Source organism: Cydia amplana, chromosome 10 (genome assembly GCF_948474715.1).
Source record: "Cydia amplana chromosome 10, ilCydAmpl1.1, whole genome shotgun sequence".
NCBI classification, from domain to species: domain Eukaryota; kingdom Metazoa; phylum Arthropoda; class Insecta; order Lepidoptera; family Tortricidae; genus Cydia; species Cydia amplana.
The window spans coordinates 10,257,135-10,270,036 of record NC_086078.1 but is presented as its reverse complement, the minus strand read 5'-3'; the positions used below and the strand labels follow the sequence as shown (position 1 = coordinate 10,270,036).

The 12,902-nt window shown below is 35.4% G+C and overlaps 1 protein-coding gene across 1 annotated transcript in view; it reads left to right on the top strand.

The window, feature by feature from the left end:
• The first annotated feature begins 2,197 nt into the window (after nt 1-2,197).
• Nucleotides 2,198-12,902, top strand: part of LOC134651337 (alkaline phosphatase-like) — a 105,384-nt gene continuing 94,679 nt past the window's right edge. The window contains exon 1 of the mRNA XM_063506411.1: nt 2,198-2,273. The gene's annotated coding sequence lies outside the window, so the exon portion shown is untranslated. The remainder of the gene's footprint in view (nt 2,274-12,902) is intronic.

Genomic DNA, 12,902 nt, shown 5'->3' with positions numbered 1-12,902 from the left:
AAAAACTAAACTAACAAAAATTACAATATTTAACTAGTAGTAATAGTAGTAATAGTAGGTCCCTACACTAGTATTCGGAAATCACTCATCGTAAACAGCCAATTGCTCGCTCGATCAGAAGTTGGATCGCTTAATACTTGTTTTCTTTTCTTATGCATTGAGTATAAATATATTATAGCTTTTAATACCTATAATTATGGTGACAAACACAGTTCAAGTAGGTAACTGACTAGAAAAAGTGAAAGGGTATCTAATGCCCGTGTATTAGGTACTTTTTCACTTGTTCTCTAGTATAGGACATCTATTTAAGTTTATAAGGAACACAATTGCACAAAACAAATATTAAATCAAAAGTTGACAAAAAAACTGGCGCTTCCAAGAACTTCTTTAGTCAAAATATTAATTCAATAGTAATTTTTATGCTATATTTGCGTTTGTACCTACTTCATTAAAATAATTATTAATTAAATACAGGTGAACGCTAATTAATTAACTTTTGACGCTATTTTAATATTTATATGTACATACTAACAACTTTTGTTTTCACGAGAATAACTGCTCGTAGTCCATTTCTTGCTTTTAATCTCCCTGCAAATGTCCACTATCAAATAAAGCAGACTTGGCATTGGAATATTCGAAATGAAAAAAAAAACAAAACAAAATTATTTATTTGATAAACATGTTTCGGGTATACAGTGATGTCGAATTCTCCTTTTAACTTTACTTTTATCGGATGAATTATTACGCTTTCCCGCGGTATAAAATATGAGAACTTGCGGCAAAGAACAACTTTGCAGTATTTCATGATAGGTACATATAATAGCTATGCCTATAAATGTACATACCTATAGTACTTTCAAGAATTGAAGTAAAGAGAACAGTTACTTTGCTTCAATTCTAATTTATTTCTAATGGGACAGTATGGGGAAATCCGAAACGTTTGAAGATCAGAACTGTGTTACCTCCTTTTTTACGGAAACAATTTTGGCACAGTTACATTTTTGGTCAAGTGCATAAAATTTAATAAAAACGATCTTTTTTTAATGCCTATCGCGACTCCGTTTCTTGCAAGAATAATTTTATTGTATGGATAGAAAAAACTTGGAGCAGAAATCAGTCAAATTTAATAATTAATGCGTAATGTGTAGGAGCGTATGACGAATGATATTAATTAACTTTGATTGCAGATTGTCTGATATTTAGATTGATTGATATTTAGTTATTTGTTACAATACGATGACTGAAAGCTGCTAACTAAATGAATCAAACTTTTCTAATTATAATTTGTTGCTTTGCAGACTATAGCAAAATTTATATGTAAATTATTAATTGGATGTAATTAATAATTTCTCCCCTTAAACTGACGACGATGTCAACGATATTTCATCTCTTAGATAAAGTCGATTCATTAATTATTCTATTTTAGAAAATTGGATAATTGCCTGCGGAGCCAATTAATTATTGTAGGTATTATTTTGACAGATAAATGTTTAGGTATGTAAAGCGTGAAATTATTATTTTATAATGTTTCATGTGTTATTACCTACTAAACCTAAAGTATGTAATACATTTTTGCTTCATTCATTTATTATACTAAATTTCACATACTTCTCTGACTAAATAAAAACCCGGCATTACTACTACGTACCTAACTATGTCGATATTATAAATCAAACCGTAAGAAACGTATTACTGTGGCCTGGGGTTCCATTAGTTTGGTGTAAGTACAGCTCAACTATGGCTAACTAAGTTATCTTCGTAAATTAAATGCTGCTGTAAGTACTTAAGAGGAAAATGGGCGACCGGTTCTCCATACAAAATGTAGTCACCATTTTCTATTCAGGATATTGACACTATGGAAAATATTTTTATTATAAATTGTGTAAATAAAGTATAGTTATAAAACTCCTATTCTTATAATACTTAATAAAATCAAACAAAAATCAAATAATAATAGCTAATAGCTATGGTCAATATACATTTAATTGTGTAAAAATATTTTCTATAATGCTAGGACGCTAGGATTGTGACTACGTTTATATGGAAAAGCGGTCGTTTATCTACTATCGTCTTAAGTAAGCATAACGGTTGATTTATTCCGAATAAAAAAATCACGCTTCCTCGACGTCCATTATGCCCGCTGTACTGCTTTTGTTTGTGGGTTAATGTGAAATAGACGATGTCTTTTTCCATTACGCTTACTGACACAAAAAAACTTTATCTTTCCAGATTCGAGCGTTTTTCACTGAGCTCAGAGTTCTACGAATTTAAACGTAAGTAAATACACAAAATATAGTGTTGCGATTGACAATTATATAGAATTTAGGTATCGATATTATGGTGGTTTACGAATTATATTAAGTATTATTATTTACTATTAGTTAAAATTACAAAATTACCAAATTCTGACTTTCCTACTTTGTTGACGTAAAAATCTTAATTTAAGAATAGTACATTACGATACATGTGCAAAAAGTAGGAAATTCGCAACGAGTGGCGGTAAATTAACACACGACATGACCGAAGGGAGGTTTAACAGAGGTTTAACTATTTATTAATGTGTTTCTAGCTTACATAAAGATAAAAGTTAGTTTATTCAAGTAGGCATATTACAATGCGCTTATAAACGTCAAATAAAGTCGTATGTAAGTACGTAGCTCAGGTAGGTACCTATATTTTTCTCTTCGGACTTTAATGTCCGCACTTCGCAACCGCCATCATGGTTTAAAAGGAACAAAGAAAAATAGTTGAAATACACAGTTCCAAAGTGCACAAATTAAAATCTCACAACTCTGAAATTAATCTCATTTCATTACCAACTTTTGCTGTGGCTGCAGTCAGTTCAATGAATATTCTTAGGTCGGATCCTTGCGAGTTAAAAAAGTTTGTGAGCTGGTGACTTGCAACGCGACTAGCAGTAGCGTCTTACAGCTTGAATTGTGGTTTAACTTTTTTAGGGTTCCGTACCCAAAGGGTAAAAACGGGAACCTATTACTAAGACTCCGCTGTCCGTCTGTCCGTCCGTCCGTCTGTCACCAGGCTGTATCTCACGAACCGTGATAGCTAGACAGTTGAAATTTTCACAGATGATGTATTTCTGTTGCCGCTATAACAACAAATAATAAAAACAGAATAAAATAAAGATTTAAGTGGGGCTCCCATACAACAAACGTGATTTTTGACCGAAGTTAGCGACGTCGGGCGGGGTCAGTACTTGGATGGGTGACCGTTTTTTTGCTTGTGTTTTTTGCTTGTTTTGCTCTATTTTTTGTTGACGGTGCGGAACCCTCCGTGCGCGAGTCCGACTCGCACTTGGCCGGTTTTTTTTATACTGACTGACTCACGATTAGCCGATTTTTAATATTTTAATAATTTGCAGTGTATTACATTTTCTTAAATATAAAATATCAACACGCTTTATGTTACAAAGTATAAGTCTAGAATATCAGTGACATTAAATTTGAACCTTAATACTATGACGATACTGGTTGTTTTTCTATATGAATGTTGTACTGGCACGTGCTAAGTCTGGAGCTAGCGGTTTTGCGATAATAGAGACAATGGCCTTTGTTTGAAAGATTAAGGTTTGAAGCGAAATGTTCACCTCAGAAGGGCCGTACTATAATACTACAAACATGTCGAAAAAAAATCGCATCTTGTAAGATAATTACGTACATAATACATTATTTTTTGTTATAAAAGCGCCAAAAAAACACCTTTACATATTATTGTGAAAATATCAAGTGCTGTGGTTGATGAAATATAAAAATGGAGGTTTGTTAGTGTTCCATTTGTGTGGTACGGAACTCTGAAGAAATTAGGACAGTACAGCAGCGTTCGTTATTTACTAGAATTGTTGATAATTACTGTCAAAGCAAACAATTGAACAACGTCTTTCATTATAGTTGGATTGTACCTATCCAATTCATCTGTACAGTCTTCAATCAGGTTCAGATAGACTATTGTGGTCTTTGCCGAAACATAGACCTTTGTTGAGGGCTCAATGACATGTCATAGCCTTTGTACTGTCACAGTTTTGACGTGCCCTTTTAGACCTAATCCCGCTACAAACTGATGGCCACTGATGGCCTCTACATATGTATATGTCCGTTCGACATAAATTTTTTCACTGCAGTGCTTGTTTCATTGGATGTCGCTGTTTCAAAACGAACTACAAAGTTTCTTCCTCGCGTTGTCCCGGCATTTTGCCACGGCTCATAGGAGCCTGGAGTCCGCTTGGCAACTAATCCCAGTAATTGGCGTGGGCACTAGTTTTTACGAAAGCGACTGCCATCTGACCTTCCAACCCAGAGGGTAAACTAGGCCCGTATTGGGATTAGTCCGGTTTCCTCACCATGTTTTCCTTCACCGAAAAGCGACTGATAAATATCAAATGATAATTCGTATATAAGTTCCGAAAAACTCATTGGTACGAGCCGGGGTTCGAACCCGCGACCTCCAGATTGCAAGTCGCACGCTCTTACCGCTAGGCCACCAGCGCTTTTTGAACTACAAAGTTTAGTGTTACAACATTTTTATATTACGCAATGAGAATTGCTATCACAATATTTGATTCACAATATAGACACTCAAAACTTTATCTTAATTATTTAATAGACTAACTTTGTAACAATTTTAATTTTAATTTTTCCTTTTAAAAACTCATCTCATTTTCAATATCACCTCGTCACACTTTAGCCTTATACGTACTCATACGTACCAGTAACGCTTGACGAGAACGTTCTTTCAAATCGCCGTAGTTTTCACCGTACTTATTTATTTTAATAGTCCTCTGTATTACGTCACTACTTAGTGTGAAAAGTAAACTTGAATGCAAACCACACTTTCAATAGAAAAAGCTTCGTTATTAAAAGATGGCATTAACACACAAAGGTGACAGCCTTTGTCTTTTTAACTGAACACTTATATAAGTAATAATAACTTGCCTTTTTTATGACTCCGTCATTCTTCAGGAGCGTAACCACCAGCCCTTCTTCTCGTCTCTCGATCCGACCCTGTCCTTACCGCTTGATGTGGTTAGTCACCACGAAACTTATTTATTTAGTCTTTATAATTATAACCTTTTAGAAAAACATGACCGATATAAGAAAGCAATTCATGTCAGCAGACTGAAGGTGGACGGACATAAGAGATACCTATGTACTTGAACATAAAGGAAATATTCTAAACAAAATAAAACCTAAGTTTTACATTTATTAACAGATAAACCATTTTGTTGAGTGCCGTAATTATTTCGACCGGCTCGATTTTACCTGTTTAGTCGAGTGTTGCAATAAAGGTTCTTAGTCCTCTCTCAATGTTTAATTATCTTAAGAGCCTTTTATAACTACAGCAAATCGTTTCAATTGAATCTTAAACGTTAAAGGCACTTTAAGACTGAAAAACGTGTTTAATTAAATATTTAGTAATCCGACTCAAAGGCACATTTCATTTTTTGCTAAAACCCTTTAGATGGCGCGTAAAGCCAGGAAATTAGAAGAACACAAAAAATATGGCGCGCTGCCTTTTTGTTTAGATTTCTATAACATTGCGATGTCTACAGAAAAGACGTGAACGAGTAAAGCATACTATAAAACTTAAATGATCCCTATAATATAAAACAACAAAAACTACAAATTAACTTACACGCGCGAAATCATACCGTAGCCACAGGGCGGACACGCCATACATCAAAAATGATTTGCGTTTATATGTGTGCGCGGCACGTCTGTACACGCGTCATTGTGTATCTCACGGACTTCTGGCATGCTCTCAGTAGAGCGACTTACGCACAAATTCATGTTGCGGCGCGAGGTAATCCGAGTCGGGGCGGGGCGGTGCGTGTCCGTTCTGTATGATAATACTATTACTTATTCTGTGCCGTAGCTGTATCTACCTATTGTTGTATCGCAATTAGGGCGCTGGCTCTAAAAACACCGGTGATGTCCACTGTTGAAGTCACTTTCTTTGACGAAGTATCCAAAATTTGTGCTATGGGAATCAGCCGAGTTTAATCCACGGCGCGGAGTGGCGCGCATCGACCGCAAACTATAAGTAGCCTTGCCACGAATGCCGTAGCAGTGTCAAACTGATATATTCGCTAAACTCGCATATTAGTAGACACATGCTAGCGAATATTATGTCACTGTCAAAATGGTGGTACTGGTAGCCGTAGTGTCAGTATGAGTAGTAGTGTGTAATGCATACAGTGAAAAGGAGAAAAAGCGGATACCGTCTCAATACAAACTTGAAAACTCAATGCTAAACAAATTCGTCCAAACAGGCAATGCGGTTAGAGTTTACATTATGCCCGAATTGGGGGCAAAAGTTTTCCGTACGGACAAGGTCCGCAAATTTCCGACTTTCTTATACTACGTCCGCAAGAACGGACGAGAACACAAAAGCCGAGTGTGGAGAGAATTGTCCACAAATTCCGAGTATCCAGAACTTCATAAACTTTCTCATGTCTCTTGTGTTACGGTTTTCAAAAGACGCGCAAGATGTGAAAGTTTTGCCGAGATTTGTAATTAAAGTTTAATGTAGTTTGATGACATTTAAGGATGTGCGAGTCCTTGTTCTCTTTGTTTTTGCCTCCGGTAAGAAAAGTTCTGTAGACACAGAATACAAATAAAATGTTAATTGTTCTTCCGATACGGTCACTCAGTAGATAAAATGTAACAAAGATACCTAACCAGAACTGGTGAATTAGCCATTCCTTTTTTATGGTACGATTTCCGACGTACTTTTCTGACCCTATTAAAATATTCTTATCAAAAGGTCAGTAATAACGAATTATTTTATTGACGTTCGTATTGACATAGTGACCCATTATTACAGTAATGTTATATACGAGGATCATTCGTCTTATGACTCTTATGAGGAAACATCATACTCTACCGGAAATAAAATTGGATACTTACCTACCATTTTATTAGCCAGGCTTCTGGTTTTTATCCAATAACCCAGTCTTCAGTGGGTTTTTCTTTCTCAATACTCGTAGCCTAGTAATTTTTAGATTCCGATAGCTTACATTAGTCTTTAAACCCAAACGGATACTATAGCTCTTTATGCATGCCAAGACAAGAGAAGATTCCGGTTGGTTGTTTGATTGGAAGTTGGAACCCCTTACATTTCGTGGAATTTTGGAAATTGCATGTTTGAGCTCCAACCACGCTTAGCTCACGGGAAATAATGGCCCAATACAAATGATATGTAGGTACCTAATAGAATTATGGACTAGTGGAGTTATTGGACGATCTCATGTAACGTGAACTCGAGGTTCATAACTATAATATACGTGTTGTTCGGTCTTCTTATACTGGTTTTAAGTTTACTGGTGGAAAGGCATTGAAGGTATAAGGTAAGAGGTAAGGTATTTCTCCGTCCGCGTAGCTACTAGGTGCGATAGGTACTTTGATATTAGTTTGCTGCTCGAGTTATGTGGAACAGGCTGCTGACAGTTACACTGTAGTCGGTGATTTTGAGACTGTTGTTAGCTTTGTTACGCAGTTTAGAAGAAAATGTACCGGTTCGAGACTGAGCCTTGAGAACGCTATTTTGAAGCTATTTCTACTGATAATATAACAGCCAATATTTATAAAATACATATTTAAAACCAATTATTAAAATAAAGACTGACTAATTTACGTACAATAAGGAACAGAATTAAATAAAAAGAGGTTAGGTTACCACATTTTTACGAGATATTTGGAATTTATTCAAAGGTCACGCCTCTATTTCAACTCGGGGACTGTTTAATCCCTAAGAAACAAAGACGCGAATAAAGCAAGAGCTGAAAATGGTGGATTATGGCCACCCCTTTTGTCCCGGATCGTTCAGTAAGATTTACTCTGAGCTGTCCAATTAAAGGAGACGTACATTTCGATAGACGGAGCGATCAGAAGCCGAATAATTTCGCAAAATCGCTCTTTATTCTAATTCATTTTACAAGAAATTAATTTCCTGGAATATATGTATTTACTGTTTTTTTTTATATCGTGATTCCTATTTTGTTTACGTTTATAAGGTTTAATTACATTCATAATTTGTTTTCCAAAGTGGAAAAGGCAGTATATAAAACGTTTATGACTATAATCATTTATTGACAAACAAGATATATACAGTCGTATTACTAAAATAAATTAAAAACTAGCTTAAATCTAAAATATAAGAGCCTCGGTAGAGAGTACCATTTTGTACCATTTGGAGTTGAAACTCTAGGTCCATGGGGTCCCAGCGCGCATAAGTTGTTCGCAGAAATCGCGAAGCGTCTGGTTGACGTAACTGGTGACCGAAGAGCTGGCGGCTACCTCGCACGACGTATCAGCATTGCGATACAGCGAGGAAATGTCGCCAGCATCCTTGGTAGAATGCCTCAAGGGCCTATTTTAGATTTAAGCTAGTATATAAAACTGATTTTAGTCTGGAACAACATACGTTCTATTACACAGCGTTTCCAGGACTCGACATATATGGAACGGGAAACGGGTGATGTAACTGTCAATTGAGTGACGGATTTGAACGTTCCACTCACCACAGCAATGTGGAAACGACGGCAACTCAATTAATCAATGAAATCGACTGTGGCACCTGTTACCTGTAGCATGCTGCATGCTACAATGGTGCGAAGTAATGCGTTTGTAAACGGCATGTAACTTTAAATGTGATAATCTCATGGATTGAACCTACTTGGACATTTTACATTCTATGGCTACTGGTCCAATTTTATTCAAAAAGGCAACATTTTTATGAAATCACATCATCTATAACATTCACGAGTCAAATAAACTTCACAAATTAATAGGTTATTTTCATAATAACACTTATAAGTTTATGTTATAAGCTTGTGAAAATAAGATAAAAAAAGTTAGCTACAAATCGCGTTAACAATGTATACACCCACATTTGTCGCGAATACAACTCAATTCATTTTATTTATACATACTAAAATTCCCATCACGTCTCACACATTTAACGCTCATAAATTTATTGGCAAACAAATTATTATGTGTAGTTATGTGTTCGTACACAAAATGTAACATTTCCATTGTTTTATTGTTCAAATCACGTAGCGTTTGTGAAGTGTGCTCTCACCGTAGTTTCCATGTGAGGTGTGACATGGGTGTCGGCTTGTGAGATGTTTCTTGTTTGTCACGTTGGTCCAAAATTACGAAACAATTCTCTATAGTAACGACGAGTATTCACCTCCTTTGCAGCGACATAAAGTTTCTAGTTTTGTATAAACATGGGAAATAACGTTATTACGATGCGTCGGTATTGATTGTGAAAACTTACCTTAGTTAGGTAGCTTCAATAAACTTTTCCAATATTGTATCAAGTACCTTTTATTAAGTTAGACGAATGAAACCTGATTGTAGTTACGACAGCTCTCTTTTCTCAGAACCGATTGCAGAAAGCTTGTGAAAATGCTTTGTATTTTCGTCAGGCAAGCAACTGGAAAAACGTTATATAAAATATTGAAACAATGCAAGAAAACGATACCTCGGTTTAAAGATTATTTATTCTCCTAATAATTTATATAATTCAGTTAAAATGAGAACTTAAATTACATTTTAGTTAAAATATGTCAGCTTTACAAAAAACAGCTTGAAGTTTGCTGCTCAAAAGAAAAACAAAATAAAAATTACATAACTTAACCATGAGATTGAGCGTAATTCGCTTTAACTGTCAAGTTCAGGGAAACACCAATTAGAGCCCAAAGTACAAACACATGGCTCATCCCGCAGTTTGGACAAAGCGCATTATCCATTCAGTCATACTAATTGCCTCGTTTGCTTCTGTACTGCAACGAAAGCTTTAAGAGGGGGCTAACGTAAAATTGTAGTTTTTACATTTATACACGTTTTAATCAGGACAAATGACGAAATTCACACACATACTAGTCTTTATTGACGTTGGCAGACAAAAAACACAAAAACGTCAAATTTTCATTTATTTTCCATTGTATGTATTTGTATATCTTTACCCTATTTTATACTTAAAATAGCTAGTGTTATAGCCAAGGGATCTGACAAGAATTTTTTTTAACAATAGTATTTATATTTTCAGAGTAATACTAATAACACATAGAAAAATTGTGCAGTTGTGTAAAAAAATAAAAATCCGCGCGGTGGCCCAATCTTCCGTCGCAAGTTTCACGCAGTGCGCCATACCTTTTGTTTCCTTCCAATTTCCTGGTTTTACGATAAGCAACAAACAACAACAACAACAACAACTTATTGCGGTAATTGATGGGCAGTACGGAATACCTTGTCGATGGGAGCGGTGCATGTAGTTCATAGGACTTCAGCAGTAGGTAAGCAGGTAATATGGTATCGTAAATATTTCCGGTCTGAAGGGCTGACACCTCAAGGTATATTGCATCTTTTTGGGACCAGGTGCCATATGGGACTAAGTCCGAGTAGGTAGGTGTTTTTGTTAGGTCCTGCTGCTATTTAGGACATGAGGACTAAATTTCTGCTATTGGATAAAGTATCTTATTTGTTTATTAAATAGTAGTGAATTTGTATATATCATTTTTTTCCCTTGTAAACAACGTCACTTAAATATTACACTGAATCACTAAAACATTATGGGTGGAATCACATCTGCCAGCATCGAGCCGCATTTTATATATGAGAAATTGCTCGTTAGTATGAAGATGCGTACGCATGCTTTCAGCTTTCCGATGCGTACGCATCTTCATACTAACGAGCGATTTCTCATAAATGCGGCTCGATGCTGACAGATGTGATTTCACCCTAAAGCGGAAGTAAATATTGGCTCGGAACAAGCTTTTCGTTCTAGTCCTTGGCCATAATGTACTGTTAACGTATTCTTATTGTCACAAATTGACTCACAATATAAGGTATAGTTACAAATTGATGGCTTTTGATGGTGAATCTACTTATTTTGCTCCAATAAGCTACTTTATTTGAGTCCCTTACTAAACCTCGATTGAAGTTTGAGTTGGGTCGAAGTTTCAAATGACGGTAGTCCATAATCTTGTGTCTTAGGAATATCAATAAGTAGGCCAAAGATGGAGAGAACGAGGGTAATATTAGGGTAGAGGCTGTAGTTAATCTGATAATATATCATGATGATCATCACATTGAAAATTTTTATGTTACGTCCTGTATAGTGCAGAGTTTTTATAGTTGTTAATTTTCATAAATAAAATGAATGAAAACCTTTTTGTGTAGCCCGCCAGTAAAAGTAGACATTTTACAAATGAGTAAGGTATTGTCGATTTCATCGCTTAGTGCGGCTAGCAGAATTACCTAATAGGTAAGTCGCGCGAGACATTATTGTCGATCTTATTGGCATAGTACCTACAGATTAGAAAAATATTGCATTCTTTCTGGAGTCGCAATGTCAATTACTACTAGCAACATGCATGATTTTTTGAAATATATGTCAATCGACTTTACTTCCCCTGAAATTGAAATGTTCATATAAACGTGTTCATATAAATATTATATCCCAGAAACTACAAAAATAACCCAATGTACAAAAATAACAGTGGCGCGTGCAATGCTGGTAAAAGCGGCCCCTACAAAAATCGCGTGAAATCACAGGCCAGCTCGCCAGGCGGGATGCGTCAGATTGTAAGGAAGATTTTTTTTCTCATTATAACATAGGAATCGAATAAGTTGTAAAACAAACATTTAGGCAGTAAAAATATGTTTTAATATTACGTTTTTAAACTCTAATATCATTTAAAAATGTAACACAATTATTACGGATTTTACATTTATTGCATCATTTTGGTGTTATTGGACGTGTTTAATAATTAATTAACAAACATAAAATTTGAATATTTTAAAGTTATTACTAGTGCGGTAATTAGCACTTTACGTGCCAATGTCGAAAATTTAAAGGGCCATATACTGTAAAACATTGTACGATACACGTGCGAATAGGTAATTCGCAACTCGTGCTGTAATGGACTATTTTACGCAGGTTCTTAATTGTGGTAAGAGATAATGCCTGTGTGTAGGTAATTACCATGTGTAATCAAAAAGTTTCAAAGATATCCAATAAACAATATGGGCACAATTGTGTTTAGTTCAGACAATTGAAACACATGAAATATTTCTAAGTTAATAGTAAATAAGAGATTAATAAACGTTATAAGTATGGAAAAAGTTTTCCAGACGGAAAAAGTCCAGCGTTTACTTCACGGTGGAGGCTTGGAGGAAAGAGAAATCAGACACGTCGTTATTGCTTCTAATGCCCGCAGGTTATGATTGTAAACAATCGTTTGCCTTCACCCTCACGTTCAAGGAAAGAATTACTTTCCCCATCTAATGGCCACTGTTATTAGCGCCGTTGAAAGCTGGCCATATTCTGCTTGCTTACGTGGCCTCGGCCGAAATCTGTTCTGGTCCAACCTGAGTAACTTGATTTCACATTCTATTTAACAATTCTTAATAATGGGAGAGCGCACTTGTATTGGTTATTCCGAACAGATAATTTGCCCGCGCTCGATAAGCGACAGTAATAACACCCTTGAAGTTAAATATGAGTAATATTACCTTATACGTTTTTGCACGTTTAGGCCCAACCCTGAATAAGTGAGCTCTGCCGTTGCGGTGTTATGTTTTATGGACACGGTTAAATTTTACTTATGACTCATTTATTTGTTTTATGACTTCGAAAGAGAGATTTTTTTTGCTTTTTATGTACCTTGTTCAATAGGTTGATGTTGGTGTTACAGAAATAAAAATGAATGAAGGAATGTTTTCTTTATTCAAGCAATAGACCCATCACATAATTTTAAAATATAATATACAATAAACTTAAAAGATAAAAAAAATGAAATACAGTCAAAATAAAATAAAATAAATAACCACAAAATACTACTTTCGGTTCGGTTTCTGATGCGCGGACAACCAATGCAG